Source organism: Monomorium pharaonis, chromosome 4 (genome assembly GCF_013373865.1).
Source record: "Monomorium pharaonis isolate MP-MQ-018 chromosome 4, ASM1337386v2, whole genome shotgun sequence".
NCBI lineage: Eukaryota > Metazoa > Arthropoda > Insecta > Hymenoptera > Formicidae > Monomorium > Monomorium pharaonis.
Window position 1 is genome coordinate 30,344,649 of NC_050470.1, and position 14,071 is coordinate 30,358,719.

Here is a 14,071-nt window from a genome sequence, read left to right on the forward strand (position 1 = left end):
ATTAATTAAAAACGAAAATAATTATAACATAAACTACATTTAAATAGCTTTCTTGCTTAAAATTTTAATTATAATTGATATTTATATCCTTCTCTTTCTCTCTTATTTCTCTAAATAGGCAAAACGAAAACTTAAAGCAATCACAAATCTTTCATTTAATGACTCCAAGTAACTATGAAATTTATGATAATGTCATTCTACAATTATTATCAATTAGTTACTGCAGAACTGTATACAGTCGTGTAGTAGTTACCACTGGGAAATTACCGTAAATTAATCCCGTATCTACGTAACGCATTCTACGAAAAGGGATAATCCCCTTACATTTTTACATAGAATCGTCTGGGTCGCTACAAAGTTCCTTTCTTCCTCGGTTACAGAGGCGGACCTTGTCGGGACTTCTCATTCCATTGAGATGACGCGTGGAGTGGCGCGCCAAGACATGGCAGACGAAGAACAAGGCGAGGTTCAATGCCAATGAATTTTACATATTGCAACACTCGAAAGCTTTAACCCTACCTTGCTCCTAAGAAGGTAGAAGCCATTCGCGGCTTTGTTATTTGCCGTATATAAAACCTTTACTTTTAAGAAAGATATTTTAAGATATTTAAATTATTGAAACAAAAGGTTTTATTCTAAAATATAAAAACTTAGATCATTTTTATTTCAAATTGTCTAAAAAGAAATTTAATTACACATTTCGAAAATAGCTTTCGAAATTAATCTCAAGATTATTTAAAAGAAAACAATTAATTGAAAGTATAAGCAAATAAACATTATTCATTAAAACTTACATTTTAATTAAGAACATCATCAATAATAATCTGCGAGAGAAGATTAGATTTCCTTACTAGATACATTTTAATATTTATAAGTCACATTTTTACTACGAATAATGATTAATCGTGAATGAATGACTCAAGTACTCGATGAATGCAAATGCAAGTAATACTATTTGTTTAGTCTACCTTTACGAAAATAACAACGTAGTGATAAAGCATACGACGAAGTAGATCCGGTGAATCATCCCGTGCGAAGAAAACTGCTTAGTGTGTCGTGAAATAAATAATAATTGTCGGCGCTCGTCTCACGTTACTTCTCACGGTAACGGCGGTAATGCCGCCGACATATGTAGGAGAAATGGGCGAGATTATCAGCCGCGGTTAGACGTATACTCGTCTTCGCACGGACATAAACCGGGTGCGCACTACAAACGCAAGAAAGAACGGGAGAGAGAAAGAGAATAACGACAAGGACTTCCGCGAGTGAGAGATCCGTGCGGATTCTCCGCTACGACGGCGCGACTCGCATTCTTTTCGTCGTGCTGCAATAATTACTGTTAGCCTGCCTTGCTTGATTGCGGGCATTAAACTTGCCCCTAACAACCGTAAGGCGTCTGGGAATTTTCGTCCGGAGCACGCGGGCGAGAAATTACCTGGAAGAGAGAAGAGGGAGATGGACCGTTCGTCCGAGATCGCAGGGTACGACGAATCGTTCGAGAGCACTCGAAAGGCAAAAGACTTAATGGGTCAAGAGCGAGGTAATAAGTAGCTGGTACTAGTCATTCGAGACACATTAAGAGCGTGAATTACATCACTGCATATGAGACATTCGTTGCTCATGGAAGCAGACCGACGATTCACAATTGAACGATATATCGTACATTAGATTTTTCGTATGAAATATTTATTAGAAACGAATTTATATTCTTATTAGGAAAAAAATTAATGAATTAATTTAAAGCATTAATAACAGAAACAGCTTTTGAAAAAATCGCGTAATTTTAATTGGAGATAGCAGAATTGTATAATTGAGCGTGAAATTATCATAATTTAGTTTAAGTTCGTATAATGCTCACTTTCCACTCATAATGCAGCAATATTCTTAATATTTTCATCTTGCAGTTTACATTTTTATTATAGAGACTTTTTAAAATACTCTCTCCTTTTAAGAATTAATGATATTTTAGACACATAATTTTTATCAAAATTAAAGCCAATTATATTATAGAAAAAATAAATCACAAGTCGCGAAAATAATTCAATTTTCACTTCTTTGCGCTACGTAATTTGCGAGTCTTCCAAGTGAATATGTTGCAGCTGCAAGAACTGCACTCAACTGTACGTGGCCATGCCGAACCAAGTAATCCCCGTCTAACAGTAAACCGTACGTTGGGAACCGTTGTCGCATGATTAACGGCCATTTTTTCACGCTATTAGCGTGCCGCCTGCATCACGCGGATAAAGACGATAGTGTTGAATTCATTCTTAGGTGTTTGTGATTTATGATAGAGCTTCAGATAATCTACGTACGTTCTATGGCTACTCACTGCCATTGCGAATAAAACGATACTACAACTGTGCAACATTATATTATGCAATTCTTCATATAAACAGGATGACAGCTTCTCGATACTTTCTGGTACTTTAATAAAATTACAAAACCATTGTGACTGATGGAATCGAAAATTTTCTTTTCAAGACACAATATGAAGATTTTTAATAAATTATAATATTAATTAAAAATTCTTTCACGTACTTTTACTAAACCGATAATGGTATCATTACACATACATACATTATACATTACAACGTTATACATTTTATCTCTATTTCTTATTCCTAGTAATATTAAAAGTAATTTTATGATGTACTACATAGCGCAAGAGACACTAAATGATGACAATTGATATGCCATCGATGACAATGCACGTCGCCATGCACTTTAGCACAGCTACGTTTATCGAATTAGATTCATTTGAGCAATTTTGATGCCGCTAGTCTACATTTTTTTTCCTGCTTTTCTATAGATTGTAGCCAAGACTTCTTTTTTAGCTTCTGCCCGAGTGTTTCATTGGGATCGTTCAGCCTCGAGCGAGAGACGCGAAGGTACACGCGTTTCACACAATCGCGTGAAAAATGAGAAGAAACGCTCGCATTGTATACTTCCTGGCGTAGCTAAATGGAGAACAGGATGTCTGCAACGAATGCCTAACGTCACATTTCGTTGTCGCGTCGCAAGGTTTACCTCTTCTGTGCCGTGCGAATAAATAAATATCAAGCAACAAAGACGGATTTGTATGCTATTTTCGATTCATACTCTGGTTTATCGTATATAAACGCGCATGTTGAAGCTGAAGGTGATGGAGTTTATACCAGAACCGAACTTAAACCGGTCTCCGACTTATGACCCGGAACCATTCTATTCTTGAATGTACACCCTCTCGAGGTACTTTGCATTTCAAAATACTAATCTGGTTTTCAATACAGTAAAACGAGAGAAAGAGGAGAGATCCTTAAAAAAAAAAATAAAACTTCCAAAGTTCCTATCTAAACGCGGCGTGAAAACTTCACTGTAACGTTGCAAATCGTAAAGTGACTTCGTGTGCAGAGTGTTTAGAAAAAGCAAAGTAAATATAGAACGGTGCAGAGAGAAGGACGGCGGTACGATTTTATGCTTTAAGTAACAGTCCGCACGTTCCGTCGAGTAAAACATATTTCCCGTTCCCCTTTGTTTAAAACAGCAATTCCGGAGTAACTGCGTTTATCTCTGGTTAACTCTTAACTTGAACAGCTGGTCTCGCGCTTTCGCATTTCAAGGGCACGACGTTGCACCACGTAGTGCCAGCATTCCCGCCAAAAAAAATCACCTCGTCAAAAAGAAGCGAGGAATTTCTTAGACAAGTTAACCGAGACAATGGCTAATATTCATACAAACGAATTCTCTACGTCGGTAGAGAAGCAGTAAAATAAAAAATGTCGTACTTGACGTGTTTGCAGGACAACAGAACGGTTGCGGAATCGATTTTACGCTCGCTCCTTTTTGTCGAGGCGACGCGACGCCGCGCGGCGTATTCGTATTATACTCTTACCGGTCCTAAACGAGGTCGACCAGCTCCGATCATAACCACACCTCCTCCGTAGCTTATAAACTGGGGGGGAAACTGCGCCCGTGTGTATTCGATCCTTCTGCTCCCAGATTTGATCGGGGCGCGAGAGGTAGGTACCCTTTACCGCGGCATTCCAAACCCGAAGTCAGGTCAGCGATTTCACGCTACGTAATAATATATACATTTCCTCATGTCACTCTGTTCGTACATTTTATTACGTTAATTTGAAAACCTTAGCGCTAATTATTTCAACATTATTTCAACAAAGAAATTCGGTTGGAAAAATTTCATCCCTTGGCGCTTCTGCGATAAAGTAGCGTTTAAAAGAAAATTATGAGCAAGTAATTGGTAAATAATTATTAGTTATAACATGTGTATACGATATACCCGTGTGGAAATTCTACCTAGGTTGTAATCAGGACCAAGTTAGGTTTCCTTACTTTTATTGAGGCCCAAGTTAGGACGCCTACCTTGGTCCAATATCGATTTGTCCCACTTTTTAATTTAAAACCTACATTGGTTTTCAAACTTGGGCCAATATAAAAATTTAGCTTGAGCCAAACTAAAATTGTTTAGTATTAAATAAAAATAAAAAATTTTATTTTTATTATTTTTATCAACAACAGTATACTAAATTTAGGACAAATTTTTAATTAATTAATTAAATTTTAAATTTTATTTTATTTTATTTTATTAAGGGAAGGGGAAGGGGAAGGGGAAGGGGAGGGGAGGGGAGGGGAGGGGAGGGGAGGGGAGGGGAGGGGAGGGGAGGGGAGGGGAGGGGAGGGGAGGGGAGGGGAGGGGAAGGGGAAGGGGAAGGGAAGGGGAAGGGGAAGGGGAATTAGGGGAGGGGAAGGGGAAGGGGAAGGGGAAGGGGAGGGGAGGGGAGGGGAGGGGAGGGAGGGGAGGGGAAGGGGGGGAAGGGGAAGGGGAGGGGAGGGGAGGGAGGGGAGGGGAGGGGAAGGGGAAGGGAAGGGGAAGGGGAAGGGGAAGGGGAAGGGGAAGGGGAAAGGGAAAGGGAAAGGGAAAGGGAAGGGAAAGGGAAAGGGAAAGGGAAAGGGAAAGGGAAAGGGAAAGGGAAAGGGGAAGGGGAAGGGGAAGGGAAGGGGAAGGGGAAGGGGAAGGGGAAGGGGAAGGGGAAGGGGAAGGGGAAGGGGAAGGGGAAGGGGAAGGGGAAGGGGAAGGGGAAGGGGAAGGGGAAGGGGAAGGGGAAGGGGAAGGGGAAGGGGAAGGGGAAGGGGAAGGGGAAGGGGAAGGGGAAGGGGAAGGGTAAGGGGAAGGGGAAGGGGAAGGGGAAGGGGAAGGGGAAGGGGAATTTAAGGGGAAAGGGGAAGGGGAAGGGGAAGGGGAATTTTAAGGGGAAGGGGAAGGGGAATTTTAAGTTTAATTTTAATTTTAAGGGGAAGGTTTAATTTTAATTTAAGGGGAATTTTAATTTTAATTTTAATTTTAATTTAATTTTAATTTTAATTTTAATTTTAATTTTAATTTTTTAATTTTAATTTTAATTTTAATTTTAATTTTAATTTTAATTTTAATAATTTTAATTTTAATTTTAATTTTAATTTTAATTTTAATTTTAATTTTAATTTTAATTTTAATTTAATTTTAATTTAATTTTAATTTTAATTTTAATTTAATTTAATTTTAATTTTAATTTAATTTTAATTTTAATTTTAATTTTAATTTTAATTTTAATTTTATTTTATTTTATTTTATTTTATTTATTTATTTTATTTTATTTTATTTTATTTTATTTTAAAGTAATTTTATATTTATTTCTAAAATTATTTATAAAATAATTAAAAACTTGCCGTAGATAGTTTTGAACCCGGGACCTTAGGATTACAAAACTTGTACTCTATCTACTGAGCCAATTGACTTATCGATATTGGGTTCTTGTTATTGTCTATATATACTTATTAGTACATTAAAATTAAAATTAGACTTTTTCGAGAAAAAATTGTAAGAGGCACTTTTATTGCAGATTCTTATTCGGAAAAATCATACAAACATATTAAACAAAAATTCAACTCGGAAAAAGTTGTGTAAACAATGTTAATTAACAATTAAAAAATTAAAAAATAATTAAATAAAAAATAGCTTTGTGTCAAAAGTTATGAATATTTTGGGCTAAAATTTTCAAGACTTTTAGAGAATAGTAACCGCTACTATTAAGCCCTATTACAAGAATTTGCCACCACTTGTCCATTTGTTATTAACAATTTAAAAAAAAAGGTAAATTTTGGCAGTTTTTAATTTTTTTCTCCTTAAAAAATAAACCAATTGAAACGTTCGACGGCTCATTTAATAGATATTTTTAATACCTATAAGCTTATATTTTTTGTTTTTTGCTAACAGTAATAAATTTTTTTTTATTGCTAAAAAACAAAAATTTTCACTTTCTTTCATTGTTTACACAATAATTCCCAACTTTTTCCGAGTTGAATTTTTATTTAATATACTCAATAAAATAATAGATTTTATAAATAATGTATTAGCTAATTACTTCAGTCTATCAGACATGGAAAACGGTTACTTTGAAATATTTAAATCTAGTACAATTAATATATTAAAATAATTAAAATATAAAAATTGAGAAAAAAAGCTATAACTAGGCAAACCTAAATATAACTGTTTTGGAGCAAACATCTAATTCAAACTAGGTCCGATACGGGCTGTAACCGGGCAAACCTAACTGTGAGTCTTGGGAAAACAGTTGTAAATTTAAACCAGGCCCAATTCAGGTAAGCCCAAGTTCAAATATTCTAAATAAGCTCTGAATAGGCCCTGAATAGATTTCAGTCCAAAAAGCCTTTATTTTTTGGATGCCTAAGTAACGCCCGTATGGGGCCAATATTAAATAGGGCATGCCTAGATGAATTTCCACACGGGTATAGGTCATGTAACATTCTACATGAATAGAATTAAATGAAATTATAATACAAAAAATGTGTGCTGCCTTCCGTGCGTTACTATAGCTAAAACAAAATTATTTCATTCCCTCTTTTTTTTAATTAAAAAGTTTTCTACGTTAAATTTAAATTGTATTAAACTAATTAAAAACTTTTTAATTGTCAAGACAAATAAAGTTTAAAGTTTTGCACAGAACAAAGTGCCGGCTACTCTTATGAGCATTCCTATCTTTTTCTCTCTTTTTTTTTGTAAAGTTTTATTTCTTGTTTTTGTTACTTTTTCCATTTCGTTCTTAATTCCAGCTTGTATATAAATATTCGTCAACTTCATCTGCACACACAGAGCCCCTGACGCCCTAAATCCACTTACTGCATTTCTTGCCTTTCTTCGCCGACTTCGCTATTCTGGAGAACATGCAGGTTTCTCGCGGCACCGAGACCGGCTTTCCACGCGTTTTCGCAGTTGCGATGCGTATGCGCTGCACGCGTATTGTGGGCTGGATGAGGCCGCGCGAGTGCGCAATCATCGCATCCGCACGGCGCTCATATGTGCGCGAGCGCGCGCGCTTTATCCATATGTATGACGTTTTTAATGTCGGGGCTTCGGTCTTTCACTTTGAGAATTGGAATGCGCGAAACGGCATTGTGTGGGTGATGTGCGGCACGAGGTGGACTTTCCCTCGCGTAACCTTGCGATCCCGCGCTCATCGCCACTTCGTTCCACGCCTCAGCCCACCGGCGTCGTTTCACTGGCGATCGTGTGCCGATTAATTCCACATTCGTTCCAACGCTTGCACAGCGCTTCTCGCTTTTCTTCGAAAGCGGATTATCGTTTTACGCCGATTACGATAAGATAAGGTAAAGCTCAGTAAATTGCAGTCTTTTTCAGCAAGAAGATATCCCGTCTGGAAGATACTAGGCCCGCGAACATGGCTTCGACTTAACTCACGCCTCGCCCTCTTGCACCTTTTTAAAAAATTCTATTTTTTCTAACTGTATGACTAGTCTCCTACTTGTCGCAGTCTGACTTGCGTCATAGTTATTTCTTTCAGATGCGCGAACATGGAACTAAAAATCATTACACTTATTCATAACGCGCTGTAATACACTTTTTTATCGTTCTATCGTTCATTGAATATAAAACACGGCTAGAATGATAAAAAATGCGCCAACGTCGTTATAAGCACGTACCGAATATGGGTATTATCATTGTTTTATTTTGTTTAGTAAAAATGAGGGTCAGCAATGTATGAAGATGGCCCAAATTCAGGTCAGGTATCTTATATACATGTTTATAGTATTTTTATATATTTTTCTATAATTAGTCACTTAGGACTCTCGCCAAGGAATCACTTCATGACAGAGATTTATCTTATTTCATTCGGAGGCATTAAAAAAAGAGGATTCTATTCATACCATTTACAGATAGCTTTCAAGCCATCAATTATACTAAAGTCTCTCATCATTGTGCGTATCTTTAATTCGTAGATATTTTGTATTTTACACCCAGCACATAAAAAACATACTACATACACGCTATAAACTTACGATAGTTACAGCTATTAAAAGCATTAGATACGATTAAGATACGTAATATTATGATAGTCTTACGTCATTTTACAAGTTTGTTTTGCATACATAACTCTGTTCTTACTATATGTAACTTGAGCGTGTGGCTGCATATTTTAAACTATACGAGAATTAGTATTTTCATTTGATATTCCAATTTTGTAAAAAAATAAAATAAAATATACAAAAAAAATTAATTTTTAAAAATTAAAAATTTTCTTGATCTATGATTACTTTACTATTCACCTGCACCTAAACACAAAATATCATTTAACACTGCAGTATAGAATACGTAAATATAAAAATCAACATGAAAGTGAAAGAAAATATCACATAATGATCGAATTAAGTTAATGTATTTTGCAAATGCAACAGGTCGAGAAAGGTTTCACCTTAAAGCTCACGAGTCTAACATGTCCGGTTCTAGTGGACGATTCTTGGATGAGGTACTCGGAGCTATGTCGGATTAGCGCTCGTGTGATGCGTGCCAGATTTCCCATTGCTCGTAGAAGGCGAGCAGAGAAATAGAAGAGAGCAGAGCGGATAGTGTCCCCGATATTCTACGTACACGGAGAAAGAAAGAAAGAGACTATTAAGTATGTGTGTTTCGCGACTCTTACAGCTTCTCATAATCGCCTACAGTCCGGAAGCGCTGCTAAGTAAGAGCCACGACGACACACGTGACAAGTTCGTCGAGATCGTTCAAGTTCCAGTTCGTCACAGGAGTTCGTTGGAGAAAAAAACCAGACTCGCGACTGTGCGGCGATACCGTTTCTAGCATAGCCGTGCTCTTTTCCTCCCTTTCTCTTTGTATCCGCGGTATATTATTACGTTCAGCCATAGAGACTAATGGTGGAGCGAAACTTACCGTATCGTGAAATTTAAAATTCCGATATATTAACATGTCGTATGAAAATTAATACGTGTTCTACATATAAAAAAATTACATTTTAATCTATTCTACTTATGGATATTTAATCGAAGAAAGAAAGTGATTAACATAAAAGCGTTTTCTGTAACAAGAAACAGATAGAATTGCAACTGTTGTAACAAAAAAAAAATATAGCCAGTTATTCCTTTACGATAATGTAACGGATGAAACGGCAAAATACACACGGCACCGAAGTGAAGCACCGAATGACGCAAAAAATGCCATATGTTGCTTTCGGAAAAGAAGAAAGAAGAAGACTGCGTCGAAAAAAATGTATGTTCAAGTATCAAGAATGCGTGATCTCTCCTAAATAACGCTTAAATTCACATGTCATTTTTACATATCAATCACTTTTATTCTTCCCCGACAAGATGCGTTCTCTCAATCAACCGGTTTCGGTCAAGTGGACCTACGGTTTCTCAGTTCCTTGGAAGAAATCGGACACGCGTGTGTCGTATATATATCACGATTTCTAGGTTCATCAAATGGCGCGCGCACTTTCTTCTTTCTTTCTGCCTGGAAAGCATCGCGCAATTTTTATTCCGAAGTATTTCAATTTCCATACGCGTTTCAGGTCGATATGCGTCATCCTTTCCTCTCTCGCTTAAATGTGAGAAAAGTGTCAATCTATTTGCCTATTTTCTGATCCTAGCCAGAACGATAAGATATCAAAAGTTATATAACTTTATCTATCGAGGTGAAAAATTTTTATCTATTAATTCCTTATCTCTTTTGATTCCCCCTCCCCCCTTCCTGTCTCTCTTTCTCATCTTGATTTTCTTATGTTAGAATTTCATTCCGTAAAATCATTCTAAAACCATTCCGTGACATAATTAATGCAAGGCTTTATTACAGTGACCGATGCACGCAACCTGAAGACTTTCTCCTTTTCCTTGCTACGGCATTTAATTACCGTTCAAACAGACTGATTAATAAGGTAATTTCTGATCCTTCTCCCTCGGAGTGAACAGACTCGCGAATTTAATTAGTACAACGTTTTGTTTCTAGGCCCGCAATTCTCATGTACCTACACATCACGTACCTGTCGCGTCGCGCGAGAACTATAGTGCTTCCGGGAGCGATGAACCTCTGATGTCCGGCGAGTCTGTTCGCGATAGAAATTACGAAGTTGCATACTGCCCGAAGCGCTTAACAATTTCTATACGTTGCTCCACAGATAAGTGTTAGTTCCGCGTCTTACTAAAGAAATAATAAAGTTTCTTGATTACAAATGAAGAAGTTCGATATGAATAAGACGAAATGTACGTGCAAATTATAGTAAGATAGATAAAGTAAAATAAATTCCTCAAGAGTTATCATCCAGACGGTAGTTGATAGAAATAAATTGTGCGTGACCGAACGGCGTGTTATTGCCGAAGAATATCGACTGATATGACCGCAAAGTGGCACAAGGACTGCCAGGTAGCTAGATTTCCTTCCTTAGAAGGAACCGTAGAAATCTTGTTCTATAGTACACACATTTCTTTACGATCAATGGGTCAAGCCGCCTATTTTAGACAGAGAGAGAGAAAGAGAATAACTCCTTTCTTCTCGTGATAAAAGATGCTTTGAGTGGGCATTTGTAAATCTTCATGTCAATTTATTAATTATAATAATTCACATTAAAGGCACAAGAGAAACGTACGTTTTCTATGTATTCATTTTCATGATGACAAAAAATTCGGTGGTGAACCAATAGATTTGCTTTATTTTCAAACTTTGCAACTAGTTATTTATTTCTTTTCAAAACAACGAAACTTTAAAGATATTTCTTCGACACGCCACTTCGTGTGAGAAAATATCGCTGAAAACGAAAAAATCGTGGAAAATACATAAATCTGAGGTGACTTCAGTCGAAATGTCGCGAAAGAGCATATATGCACGAGCAATCAGCAGACCATGCGCCTCTTCGCTTGGATCGCCTTGAAGGTTTCAACGCAAAAGGTTAACGTCGTTTAACACGCCGTAAGAAGCAACGTCGCTAACGAGCCTCAGGAATATCGGAATCTCTTACAAAGTAAGGACGAATCGTCCGTATTCCGCGATGCAGCAGCTTTTCGCAACCATTTTTGGTCTCATTGACTCGTTTCGCTACCGCAATAATTATTTGCGATTGCGACATTAATAGAGCGGTCGCTTCGTAAATTCGTCTTCATTCGGTTTCTCTTCTACGACGTACACGCCTACTCGGATCGTTAATATTCGTTTACGCTTTACATTCGTATTGTTATCTTCCCTCCATTCACGCCCACGCGAGTCGCACCTACTCTACGAAAACGACACGATTCAAAAATTCTTTGGGAAGAGAGATAAGCTTTTTACTATCGTTATTATTAAACTGTTATCAATTTAATATTGTGATATTACTAGTTTCGTATCAAAACAGCGCCATATACAGTAAATTATTTCAGGCTGTATTTATTCCTTAGCTTCTTGCTTTTTTTTAAATCAAAATTAAATTTTATCGCGTTAATTGCAAATTTCTATTTAAATTTCTGAAGTGTTAGCACACAATACCATACACTTTCGGTGTACATTGAAATGTACACTGAAAGTACATTTACGTTTCAGAGAAATTCCTCTTGGCATTCCTCAACTTTCCATCGGCGCATTACCAAAGACAATACTAATAATTTTTTATGGCTAGGTACTCGTTGTTAACAGCAACTTGATTAAATGTGTGCTCACGTTACATCATGACCGTTATTTATATCACGATATGACACGCCCACGAGTGGTAGATAGATAGCTACGGGAAGTACCGTGTCTTGTTTTTCCAGGAAACACTGCCGCGACGAAACGAACTAATTTCAGTAAATCATCAGGGAAAACACATCGCGAGACATACGATGTTTTCACAATGACTTGTATTGTGACGCATGGATACAGATAACACGATGACAAACGTGATATACTGTGTCTCAATTCAGCTTTACGTATCAATTCGATTAATCCACAGATAATTGATAATTACTCGATCGGCGCGAAGCCACGACGATCACCGAGGCGGAACGTTAGACCGGGCAAGTACGTCAGCAAATAATCAAAATTTTTATACACCTTTCCATTGTTCTGCCTCGGAAAATTATCTCGTTTGAAGAAACAAATTAATTAAGAGCTCTGCCTAAATAATTCCTACACCTTTCTAGAGTGTTTCGACAACGATCTGCGGCGGCTTTCTATCCGGAATTTGGCGTCGCAATGCGAGACCGCACACCGCATGCGGCTTGCGGCACGTGCGTACGTGTTTATCTACACACTCATACACACGTGTCTGTGTCTGTGCATGCGCGAGCTGCCAAAGAGGTCAATGCCTCTTTCTCTCGTTCATTTACCACGGATGTTCCGATCGCGCTGTCTGCGGTGCGAAATCGCAAGCGATATATCGGAACTTTAATTTCGGTCACGGGGGACAATGAACCGACAAAAGGATGTCGTGAAGAACTCACTCTCAGACGTTTCAAATCTGGAGATCCGCGGGAAAGCAAAAGAGATACGCGACAGGTTGAGTCCGTAGACAAGTTCTTCGTGTATTTTAGTATTTCGCAGAAAGTCCTCGCATGTCGCGCATAAGAAAGTTCCATTTAAAAAATTATTACAAACGACATATCAAACGGTTAAAAAAATGTCTAAAACTGATCATCTTATTAAATAAATTAACAAGCTTTAACGAGAACACAGCATGTTAATTCATAATTCAAACTGAGTGTGAATAATCAACTTTTCAACCTTTTCTTTAATATTTTTATACGAAAATATTAATCTAGTTTTAATTTAAAATTTGAACTAACATATAAAGATTAATTTCGACAATTTTAAATAAAACAGTAAATTGACAATGAAAAAAAAGAAAAAATAAATATACATATTTCTAAATTTAAGCGCACAACATATAAACTTTCAACATATTGTCTCTTCAGAAAAAAAATATATTATTGAGCATACAATCAATTTATAATAATTGTTATTTTTATAACTGTATACTTGCAATATTATTTGCAAAATTTATAAAAGTACTAAGACAATTACGTTCAGAGACAGAACTAATGTTGCCGAATGCAGGTTTCTCTGTAAATGCAGACTATTCGTTACCGTATTATCGTAATTTGATATGAATGACGGTGCAACAGGTAGACTGCGCCGGTAAATTATGAAATTGCGCGGCGCGCCGGTCTCGTCTGGGATGAGGAAGTAAAATATGCGTAAGAAAATACGCGCTCTCGCGAACGTGCGCTCGTGCTCGTCAAAAACACGCTGCAAGCCGGCGGCGGCACACGTGACATTCGGGAAGAAGTCCGCAATCGGAGACCATTGCCTGGCCTACGTGTACGGGGCAAAGTTCCGCTACGTGCCGGAGCGTTTGGCATTGGCTGCTGAGGAAACGAGAGGCGAACGAGAGAATCGTACCCGAGCCGAGTCGCGCCAGCGCCGGAATATTCGTCCCTCGAATAAAACCTCACGCCCTTCAGCGAGAGAGTATATTACATTTGGATATTGTATTTTTATATTTTATACTTAAGTACCTTAATAAATCCTGAGAAATACCGTTCGCTCGTTGAACTCTCTTCGGGAAGTCTCCTCAAATCCGGTATCGCCGGTGAGGTGAATGAATCCTCCCGCGAACGGTTACAGTTCGGTAATGCGGCTGTTTTCGGCGCGTGTTCATTAAGCCGGTTTCTCCGCGTATTAATTAGACACGGTCCCGGCTAATTCGCTCCTATTCGGCATCCCCGCGGTAATAAGTGAAAGTCTCGATCGGCGTATTTC

General features: G+C 37.7%; 1 protein-coding gene across 6 annotated transcripts in view; it reads right to left on the bottom strand.

The window, feature by feature from the left end:
• LOC105830869 overlaps positions 1 to 14,071 on the bottom strand; it is a 64,663-nt gene that overhangs the window by 11,136 nt on the left and 39,456 nt on the right. Inside the window, exons 1-2 of one of the 6 annotated variants that reach the window (XM_036286122.1) lie at positions 7,175 to 9,732; positions 3,872 to 4,053 (exon numbers count right to left, since the gene is read on the bottom strand). The exons of 4 other annotated variants lie outside the window; for them this stretch is intronic. The gene's annotated coding sequence lies outside the window, so the exon portion shown is untranslated. Of the gene's footprint in view, positions 1 to 3,871; positions 4,054 to 7,174; positions 9,733 to 14,071 lie in introns of those variants that run through there. One more of the 6 variants, XM_036286126.1, reaches the window with a different exon arrangement.